The sequence below is a fragment of the Schistocerca cancellata genome, chromosome 1 (assembly GCF_023864275.1).
Source record: "Schistocerca cancellata isolate TAMUIC-IGC-003103 chromosome 1, iqSchCanc2.1, whole genome shotgun sequence".
In the NCBI taxonomy this organism is placed as follows: domain Eukaryota; kingdom Metazoa; phylum Arthropoda; class Insecta; order Orthoptera; family Acrididae; genus Schistocerca; species Schistocerca cancellata.
Genome location: NC_064626.1, coordinates 545,180,993 through 545,193,217, shown reverse-complemented (window position 1 = coordinate 545,193,217; position 12,225 = coordinate 545,180,993).

Genomic DNA, 12,225 nt, shown 5'->3' with positions numbered 1-12,225 from the left:
CAGGAGGGTAAAATTCTGCTCATAAGGACATTGAAGCGCTGCGCACTCAATTCATATCTTAACGACCTGCTCTAGGGTTATAAGTATTGCCGGGGAAGAGAGCAAATTCCATAGGACTTAGGGGTGAGGGAAGAAAGATGAGGGTCTTTTAGATAGGAAAAACTATGGTGATGAGAGGAAGGAGTTGAGGTAAACAGTGGGAAGTACAGTCGGGGAGAAAGATAAAAGGTTCACAGTAGTGTCTTGTGTGGGTAGGGCAGTGGTTGCAGTAGGAAAGGGGTGGGGATGAATGGAGAGGGAAAGGAGAGAGGAGACTTGATGTCAAGTGGGATAGGTCGGGAAGGGGTACATGTGGTAGGAGGGATAAATATCGGGGCAAATCAAATTGTCACAGAGGGAGTTGGTTCAGCTTGCTTTGGGATAGGATATGGAGTCTGTTTAGGTGTATGGACGGAGCGATATACACTCCTGGAAATTGAAATAAGAACACCGTGAATTCATTGTCCCAGGAAGGGGAAACTTTATTGACACATTCCTGGGGTCAGATACATCACATGATCACACTGACAGAACCACAGGCACATAGACACAGGCAACAGAGCATGCACAATGTCGGCACTAGTACAGTGTATATCCACCTTTCGCAGCAATGCAGGCTGCTATTCTCCCATGGAGACGATCGTAGAGATGCTGGATGTAGTCCTGTGGAACGGCTTGCCATGCCATTTCCACCTGGCGCCTCAGTTGGACCAGCGTTCGTGCTGGACGTGCAGACCGCGTGAGACGACGCTTCATCCAGTCCCAAACATGCTCAATGGAGGACAGATCCGGAGATCTTGCTGGCCAGGGTAGTTGACTTACACCTTCTAGAGAACGTAGGGTGGCACGGCATACATGCGGACGTGCATTGTCCTGTTGGAACAGCAAGTTCCCTTGCCGGTCTAAGAATGGTAGAACGATGGGTTCGATGACGGTGTGGATGTACCGTGCACTATTCAGTGTCCCCTCGACGATCACCAGTGGTGTACGGCCAGTGTAGGAGATCGCTCCCCACACCATGATGCCGGGTGTTGGCCCTGTGTGCCTCGGTCGTATGCAGTCCTGATTGTGGCGCTCACCTGCACGGCGCCAAACACGCATACGACCATCATTGGCACCAAGGCAGAAGCGACTCTCATCGCTGAAGACGACACGTCTCCATTCGTCCCTCCATTCACGCCTGTCGCGACACCACTGGAAGCGGGCTGCACGATGTTGGGACGTGAGCGGAAGACGGCCTAACGGTGTGCGGGACCGTAGCCCAGCTTCATGGAGACGGTTGCGAATGGTCCTCGCCGATACCCCAGGAGCAACAGTGTCCCTAATTTGCTGGGAAGTGGCGGTGCGGTCCCCTACGGCACTGCGTAGGATCCTACGGTCTTGGCGTGCATCCGTGCGTCGCTGCGGTCCGGTCCCAGGTCGACGGGCACGTGCACCTTCCGCCGACCACTGGCGACAACATCGATGTACTGTGGAGACCTCACGCCCCACGTGTTGAGCAATTCGGCGGTACGTCCACCCGGCCTCCCGCATACCCACTATACGCCCTCGCTCGAAGTCCGTCAACTGCACATACGGTTCACGTCCACGCTGTCGCGGCATGCTACCAGTGTTAAAGACTGCGATGGAGCTCCGTATGCCACGGCAAACTGGCTGACACTGACGGCGGCGGTGCACAAATGCTGCGCAGCTAGCGCCATTCGACGGCCAACACCGCGGTTCCTGGTGTGTCCGCTGTGCCGTGCGTGTGATCATTGCTTGTACAGCCCTCTCGCAGTGTCCGGAGCAAGTATGGTGGGTCTGACACACCGGTGTCAATGTGTTCTTTTTTCCATTTCCAGGAGTGTATATCCTAGGACAGTATTTACCATCTGCACGATCGATTTGATGCCTGAATCAACGCCTGCATTGCCGCTCGTGGAGCTGAATCACGTACTAATACAGGTGTTTCAACATGGGTCGAAACCTCGTACTTCATAACCGTTTGTGCCATTGATCAGTAAATGTAATGATTCCTTGTATTCCATATGCCCTGTTGCCACAATAAATCTTGGGTGAATTGGAAGCCTCTACAACGGTGTACAATTCTTTTTTCCGCAAGTGTATTATTAGGGTCAGTATTACCTGCATGTTCCTCTATTTCTCCGGAATCCGAAACAATCTTCCACAAAGTCTACCTCTGCCAGTTTTTCCATTATTTTGTAAATTATTTTTGTCAGTATTTTGGGAACAGAACCTATTAAACTAATAGGTCGTAAATATTCACACTTGTCAGCACCTGCCTTTGGAACTGAAGTTACTACGTTCTTCTTTAAGTCTGAGAGTATTTCGCCTGTCTCTTACACTTTGCACATAGTGTGCAATAGTTCTGTCATAGCTGGCTCTCCGAAGGATACCAATGTTCTGAGTGTATGTCTTTACTCCAGGGGACTTATTTCGACGTGGATCTTTCAGTGATCTGTCTAATTCTTCTCACAGTATCGTATCTCTCAACTCCCGTTCATCTGCTTCCTCTTCTCTTTCTAGATCATTCATTCAAGTTCATTTACCTTATGTAAACTTTTGTGTATTCATTCCACCTATCAGCTTTGCCTTCTTTGCTTAGTACTAGTTTGATTTTTGAGCTCTTGATATTCACACAGCTGCTTCCACTTTCTCCAATGATCTGTTCAGTTTGCCAGTAGGCGGCATTTATCTTTCGCCTAGTTATGCGTGGTTTTACATCCTTCTATTTCTCGTCTAACCATTCCGGCTTTGCCACTCTGCACTTTTTGATAGCCCCATTTCTGAGACGTCTCTGTTTACCTTTGCCTGCTTCAACCGCTGTATTCTTATATTTACTCCGTTTGTCATCAAGCCTCAATATAATGTGTATTATCCAATGATCTGTACTGCCTCAATATAAAGTGTGTTATCCAATTATCTGTACTGGACTTTGTCCTTTTCCCTGTATGATTCTCTTGTGAGGTGATCGTTACTACGTCTATACGGATACGAGATCAAATACAATCACTATGAGGTTTGAGAACGCCAGTAAGCATTCCTTGGCTCAACAATGACTTTTTTCAATTGCTTGTCTTTGTTAAAGTAGAGTCCGCAGATTTCGGTCGCGAGCACTCTGTCGGAGGGATTATTCGAAAGAAAGTCTAGTAGTCTACTTAATTTTATCATCACAGGCCGGAAACACATTGAACAATAATTTTCAAGCGGGGTATGTCGTCAAAGACTGAAGCACTCAAGGAAGTTGAAGTTCTATTCTTATCTAGTTGTTGGATTTTGTTACCTTGGTAAAATAACACACTTCAACAAATGACATAATAATCCGGTAGTTGGGTTGCAACCCATCGTGCTTAATTAACTTCACCCAATCGAATGAGCAAATAATACTAACGATGTAACAGTCCGTCATCGACAAGGAGAGGAGTAATTATCATACAGTTGAGCAACGAAGAGCAACCTCACGCTTTCCAGCCTTCAATGTTCCACCTCGCAAACCTACCCATTCATCTTCTAGTGTATTCCTTTGTACTGTTTCGTGCAACGTTGCTGAATGGTCCGTCTGAAAGTTTCAGCTATCTCTAGATCTTTGAAATTCTCCAGGTTTCATTTTCTTAATTTCCTACCTTTTTGCGACTTCTTTAGTTTTTAACCCCGGCGCAAAAAGAGGCGTGTCACGAGTTTAGCGTGTAAGCCTGTGTATCTGTATATGGCAGCGTATCTCCCATAAGTAACGTCGGATTTGCATGCTGTTTCTTTTGTTTCAACATTGGTTTAATCGGGATGGCTGCTAGCTATGTTCCTTGAAAGGCTGTTGAGCTCTTTAAATTTCACCAGCTAAATTAAGTTAAAATGTTTTCCGCCAGCGCTCTCTTGATATAAGCTACGCAGTACCTAAGAGCTGCATCAAGTTGCATTGTACCAGATTGTAGAGCTCAAAAAGATCTAGACAAAAGCCCTTGAGATATGTGTTTCTTTTTATGGCTGAGCATCAATGATGATTTTTGTCTTTTGAAGTGACCCGTTTCAATATCTACAAAACATTAAAAGGGAAAATGTGACTCAGCTGTAAAAGATAACATTTGCTCTCGCTGATTATTTTTGTTGTTCTTTTTTAGGTCTACAATTCAGTACTAAATAAAATCTACATCTACATGATTATTCTGCATTTCACAATAAAATGCCTGGCACAGGGTTCACCGAATGATCTTCAAGCTGTTTCTCTACCGTTCCTCTCTCGAACTTCGCGCTTTTCATGCGAGCTCTGATTTCTCCTAGATTATTGTGATTATCATTCCTCAGTCTATAGGGGGACATAAAAAAAAATATTTCCATACTCTGAAGACAAAATTGGTGATTGAAATTTCTTGGAAAGATCGTCCAGCAACAAACATCACCTTCACTTTAATGGCTGGCACCCTAAGTCATGTATCATATCCGTGGCAGTCTCTTCCCTACTTCGCGATGATACAAAGTGAGCTACCCTTCTTTGAAGTTTTCCAACGTCTTCCGTCAGTCATATCTGATGCAGATCCTGCACTGTACAGAAGTACTCCACAAGAGGGCGGACAAGCGTAGTGTAAGCAGTTTTGTTAGTAGACCTGTTACGTTTTACAAGTACTCTGCCAATAAATAGCAGACTTTAGAGTGCTTTCCCCACTACATTATCTATGTGGTCGTTCCAATTTAAGTTACTCGTAACTGTAATCCCTAACAGTGGAAGCTCCCTGTCGCACCAACCTCAGAGTTAGTGGTAAAATGACCCAGAGGATAGCCCGTCAAAAAATGAACATAGATCAAACATTAAACAGGAAGAACGTGTTCCAAATTGTGAAAATCAAAGCAAAACAGAAATAGTGAACTGTCCAAGAGCAGGAAGAGCAATAATTAGCAGCCTGAAAGAACAGCGGCGTCGAGGGTAAGTGGCCACGGTGTTGGGATGACAGGCGGGCGAGCCGTGTTCTAATGCCTTTTTTTTCCAACGTTATGAACTGTCTGTCCGCTCTTTGAAATGTTAGTCCTCCTTCTGTAGCCCTGATAGTTCCCATTCTATACAATGGTTATAAAATAGGAGTCATGTTGTAAGAATACGTCACCGTCACATATGAATGTGATAAACAGTGAGAGCTGGCGAGATATCACATAGGCATCTCACAGAAATGAAAAAAAAAAACGGGTGTGAACAAAGGAATTCAAGAGACAAGACTTCCAAAACGGAACGCAACTTCGAAAACGTTAAATACTTATGTTTTGACAGGGTACAGAGAAACTGTGCAAACTATTATGTTTTCATCATTTACTTGGCAGTGATCACATTCACATTCATACGACCATCTGTATCGGGCAAGGAGGCGTATCTCACTCACTTACCAGTAGTAAAAATTACTGAGTCTATAAGAGATTCCTTTCATATGACACACGTACTGTCACCAGTGCTGTGGGTAACACACCAGACGTGTTTTCCGGTGGAGGAATGTGTTGACTTGTCGTCTTGTCTTCAAACGTTTGAGGTTCCCATTCGAAAGTCACTTCCTTTCAGCTGCCAACAGAGTAGTTGTACAGAATCAATTGTCATTATAGGTCCTACCTTACACCTCGCTGTTGCTAATGAAACACGACACAAACACTGATCTGAATAAAGCGAACAGCGAAGAGAAAAAAATTGGCACAATGTAAGTTTGAACACGGCTCACCCGCTTGACACTCCAACACAGCATCTACTTCTTTTTTTGTTGTTGTTGATATCATTTTGTGTTCTCTATAGCACTTGTTCTTCTTCTAGGACCGTTCACTGTTCCTATTTTGCTTTTCTTTTTTTCTTTTTCGCAGCCCAGTACACCTGCTTCCCGTTTTCATGTTTGTTCTGTGCAGGAACGTACCTACAGCTTTTGCATTGGGGGGGGGGGGGGGGGAGGGGGTGTGAGGGGGGGTCCAACATTATCATTTAGGAAAGTAAACCTGTCTTCGCCCACCACATAAAAAGATTTTGCTGTTAACGCCAATAGAGTCAAACAAGTAGAAATTTAAAAAACCCACAAATACGTTAGCATTCATATTACATGCGGGTAAAACTGTAGAGAAACACTAAATGATTCAAGTGTCTTTAAATAAAACACATGTATTGTAGCTGTTGAGGTATTTATTTATGAAAAAGCAACTAACTGTAAGCTAACATTGGAGGTACTTATATATTTTTGAATATCATTATTAATCATTTATATTAAGCAATAATATTATTATATTAGTCTTTGTATTTAAATTGGGACACTTTGGCATTTTGCTGTAACTTCAGGTCGTAAGTTAATTTAAAAATAAACATTATTTACTTTAATTTAAAGTATTATATTTAGCCTTTTACGTCTTGCTGCTAACTTAGTAATAACTTCTCACAATCTAGTTGCACCGCCAGGGGTGCAAAATTTTTTTATCCGCCGCTGTTTGTCACATTTACTTTTCAGCCAATGAACAGTCACCACTTTTTGCTGGCAAAAAAAATCTACTTCAACATGGACAAAGTTGCAACCACTATTCAATATTAAACTTCATAAAATTATATCACACGGTACAGTTTCAGTGATCGTAGTTTCAAGATTAGGTACCACAGAAAGAGAGCTCCAAAACACTCTCACGCTTTCAATGATTATATTGGCCATGGAAAACTTATTTTAGAAAAATTATAAGGAACTTTCAATAAGTGATTGAATAATTCCGTAAGTTGAGATTTACACTGCCAATACATGTGCGTGTAACCACATGAAATTTCATTAATATCAGACTAACACGTTTCAAGAGTTTTGAAGTGAGTAGTTCCTAGGGAAAACGGCCATAATCCAGGCAATTGTTACTATAAATATAAATAGCACATTGTTATTAAACATTATAACCAAATTCTCTCATGTAATAGCCTAAAGCAAAATTAAACTAGAAAAAATTGGTATAACGTATTTTGCGATAGGTCCATTTGTTCACTTGTAATTAAATGTTAAACTAGAAGGTTCTTCTTTATTTTTTACAAAACTGCGGCTCAAAATCATATAACCCTTTTTATATGGGTAAATACGAGACTCACCCCTCTTTGCTTCATCCTCAGTTTTCCTGGATGGTCCCGCTTCCTCATGCTGGGATTCCGCATTACCTGGTGACATGCCACAAACTTTCGAAACAAGTGCATCAGAATTCTGAGTCTCTTTTTTAGAAAAAAAAAACAGAAGCGATTTCTGTCTTGACAGTTTCATAATTGTTTCTTTTTTTTTCAAACACGTCTTTTTTAACAACTAAACACACGCACGCTCAGTTTAAGCTGGCTTAACACACGACGCCCGAAACTTCGTCACTCTAATTGTGACTGCCCAAGGGGAAGCGACAGAACACGCTGGATTGGTTCCATTCAGTGTTGCCAACCAAAAATAAGTTAATTCCGCTACGAGCACATCCAAATTCCACTACAGTTTCAAATGTAATTTATGATATAGTCTACATAATTCCTGACGATATACAGGCTACATAAATAATTTAAGCTATAAACAAATTGTTAAATTTGTTAGCATCGAGTATAGGTTTAAGTGTCAGGAAGTCGTTTCTGAAAGTATTTGTATGGAGTGTAGCCATGTATGGAAGTGAAACATGGACGATAAATACTTTAGACAAGAAGATAATAGAAGCTTTTGAAGTGTGGTGCTACAGAAGAATGCTGAAGATTAGATGGGTAGATCACATGACTAATGAGGAAGTATTGAATAGGATTGGGGAGAAGAGAAGTTTGTGGCACAACTTGACTAGAAGAAGGGATCGGTTGGTCGGGCATATTCTGAGGCATCAAGGGATCACCAATTTAGTATTGGAGGGCAGCGTGGAGGGTAAAAATCGTAGAGGGAGACCAAGGGATGAATACAATAAGCAGATTCAGAAGGATGTAGGCTGCAGTAGGTACTGGGAGATGAAGAAGCTTGCACAGGATAGAGTAGCGTGGAGATTCAAAATGGTTCAAATGGCTCTGAGCACTATGGGACTTAACAGCTGTGGTCATCAGTCCCCTAGAACTTAGAACTACTTAAACCTAACTAACCTAAGGACATCACACACATCCATGCCCGAGGCAGGATTCGAACCTGCGACCGTAGCAGTCGCGCGGTTCCGGACTGCGCGCCTAGAACCGCGAGACCACCGCGCCCGGCTAGCGTGGAGAGCTGCATCAAACCAGTCTCAGGACTGAAGACCGCAACAACAACAACAAACAAATATATTCCATATCGTTCCAGCTGGGGCATTTAACGATCAGCGACAGCTAGGACGACAGTGTCCAGTGATGGACCTGAATATTGTACTTCATTCAAATTGTTGCTGTTAATATAGTAATTGTAGTTTGATGCGACAGGCAATTTTCCTCTTTATATGGAATCTGAACTGGCTAAGGCGTAAGCAGTTAATTTACAAGGTTTTTTTTTGCATTGTGTGTGTGAAATGTTTCAATGTTTATTAAAATCACAGTGAAATGTATGAATTTGTTGATGCAGCAATATTTTTATCACCTTCAGTTCTCAGATAATAATTAATACGTTTTTCAAACTTACGGAAATGTTCCTCCGTAATTGTGTACTAAATATAACAATTATCAATAACGGTTCTTGTTTTGGATGTCTAGACATACTATCAACAAGTCACTTAACGTTTCTGCGAGTAGCTTAATAAGTCTTTTAGTTTTAATGTCTGTCATCATGGAGAAAGACATTTCGGTATCTACATTCCCGTGAATATATTACATGTTTTGTACTTGGCAGTGAAAATTTACGAGGGTTACATTTTTAACAATTTCAAAAATTTCACCGCTACGCCACGAAGGCCAAAAAACTCCAATACGCGTAGCGGAATTCCGCTACGGTTGGCAAGATGGCACTCACTTCCGTTGCACACATAGACACCCCGCCGCAGGACACAGCTACTTTTTGCGGTCTCATTCCTCCATGACTTGTTACTACGTCAACCAAGTGCAGTGTGCGACTATTTTGTGGCACGGGGTTTCAAAAGCGGGTATTCTTCTAATATTGGTGTTTTTGTGTAAACTATGGAAGGGGGGGGGGTCTGGAACTCCTGGACCTCCCCTTATATATGTCCGTGGTTCTGTGTTCAGTTTTTGACGGGTTGTCCATTGGGTTCTCTTACCATTAAATCTGAAGGCGGGAGGGGGAGGGAGGGCGGGAAGTGGGGGGAGTTTCCCTTGTAAGTAAGTACTTAGTATTTGTCCTAATAGTTTAAGAGAGCATAGTGGCAGCCCACTTTCTTCAGACTTGATCTACAATTATCGCCACTGCTTATAACAATAATTTTGTCTTGGAAATCTTCCATTTTGTCCGTGTTTGCATAGAAAACAATAATATCAGAAATTGAGTCCGCCTTGATGGAAAACACCGTGTTATTCGTTTATTCCTTTATTTTCCCAAACTAGTTTCGGTGACAAATATCACCATCATCAGTGGGTTTTTTAATCTTATTAGTGTACGGTACAGCATGTTTTAGAGAATTATTGTCGCTGTCTGCGACATATTTTTCTGTGCGCTCCTTGGCGCCATGGCGTAATATTCTTGATCATAAACAAATGCTAAACTTTTGTTTTTATGAGTATAGAATCAGCTACGTACCATCCAACGAACTTGCAGATGACCTGATGTTCGCTGAGTATAAACGCAAAAAAAAAAAAAAATAAATAAATAAATAAATAAATAAATAAAATAAAAAATAAAAATAAATAAATAAATAAAATAAAGAAGGAGCGCAGAGAAAAATGTGTCGCAAACAGCGACAATGATTTTCAAAAACATACTGTAACATACAATAAATAAGATTAAAAACCCACTGATGATGGTGATATTTGTCTCCGAAACTAGTTTGGGGAAATAAAGAAATAAACGAATAAAAAGGTGTTTCGCATCAAGGCGGACTCAATTTATGATATTGTTGCCATTGCTTATAGCTTGATGTTACCTAAATTACCGAACTACGTATTAAAACACAGTCAATGACTATAAGTGTGAATATAAAAGAAAATCACGTGAATCGTAGAAGTGAATAAGATCCCGCGTCACAGTTTCGTGTTTCTTCCCGGAAATTATTTGTGTCAGCGTGGGGCCAGAGAGTCGATCGTACCGTGTCTACTAGTAAAATGTACAATGTAACCTCCCCACAAAATTTTACGTGACAATATTATATAGAAGTGGAAGCCAAATGAAACCTTCCCACAAAAATGTGTTGACCTGACAATATTTTGAATGTTAACAAGAATACAACCTAACGTAATCTCCCAGCAAATAAATTTACTGACAATGACAATTAGACAAAAATTCGCAATCTGACTCTGGTGTAAGCTCCCACAAAAATAATGAAAAACAATTCAGTGCTAATGAAAATCAGTGACAATGAAAATTCAATTAAACCGAAATATCGGTCTTTGGCCCTGTGCAAAAATCAGAATTAAATTCTTACCTCGTTGTAACTGCTAGTCAAATTTCTGCTCTTATTCTTGCGCACAGCTTGGAGGAACTGCATTGCAAATAATAATATTCCTTTTTTTTTGTAATTTAACTGAAATTTGTTTAAGGGAAGTGGAACGAAATTTAGCTCAATAAAATTGCTTTTGAAATCATAATTATTATTGGGGCACTTGTTGGAAATTAATTACAATAAATGAACTTTAAATTATCTGATGATTACCTTAATTAACAATATACCTCATTCAGCATCTTGACCAGTGTTGCCGACAGACTACATCACACAACCGCACTGGGCTGCTACTACTGACCGACTGCTCTGCATGACGGCTACTACAGAACTGCTCTCAACGACTACTAACAGAGTACTGCACTCAACTAGACAGAGCTACAGACTCGCAACGACTGACTGACAGACTGAGAACCGCTCGCAACACTCGCGCGGTCAAGCGCATACTCTCTGGTCACAGATGCTACAATGCCTCGCCATCGCTGCTATGTTACATACGTGTTTCATAACCCTCCACTGGGGGGGCAAAAATTTGGCAGCGATGGTGAGTCATTTGGACTTGCCAAGCGCGGCAAAATTTTTCTTTAATTAACAAACTTCTACAACTTACAGAATATTTAGATGTAGTACATGAATTAAATGTTGTGCACACGCACTAAGTACAAAATATATCAGACAAAGACAAAATGTGAGTACAAAACATAGTAGCAAATCAGAAAAATGTATATACAAATTATTTGACAGATAACAAAGTGCACAGGCACTGAAAAAATTCTTTAGCATATTCAGAACAAATAAACAGACTGGCAAAAAATATTATGTTGACAAGTGACATGAGTGCACATGCACTGCAGTTGAGAACATATCAGTAAATGATGAAATGTATATACAATTAGTAACAAATGACATAAGTGCATACGCATTGAAGTATTGAATATACAGAATAGTACAAATCATATTGAAAAATGAGAAAAGTGCACAGGCACTGGAGTTCAGTAGAAAACATATTAACACACAACATAAGTGCACATGCACTGTAGTTCAGAACATATCATTAAAATAAAATACTAAAAAATTGTATATACAATATAAAAGACAAGAGTGCACATACTGTACTTGAGAACAAATCGAAAAAATGTCTTAGGTATTTTTGCAGTAAATAAACATAATGGCAAAATCATATCGACAAGTGACATAGCTTTGTCTAACTTTATCGGAAATCATTTGCATCACGTCGTAGTCAGCTTCGTCTGGAGTATTACCGTTGTGTACGTACGTATCCGTGAACAATGTGGGATTACAGTCTATGCCACGTGATACGGAAATGACCTCTGTGCGATTAATTGTTTGTTCTTCCGCAGATAGTGAGTACTGAAATTCTAAAGCCAATTGTGCATCCTCATCCTTTAACATTAAAAAGGAATTTTGAAAATCAATAATAGCGTCGTGTTGTACCAGAAAATTATTACCTAAAATTACGTCTGTTGTCAGTAAAGGAACAATCCAAAAATTAGAGTGGAAAGTATGACCTCCAATACAAAATGATAAATGTGTCTGCAATTTAACGTCTACTCCTTTACTCGATACTGCTCCTTTCACTTTTGTTTTGCCTAAAGGTAATATCGGATAAGTATTCTCTTTGTTGCACTCGTTAAAAGTCTCCTCATTTATTACTGATATAGGTGATCCGGAATCAAT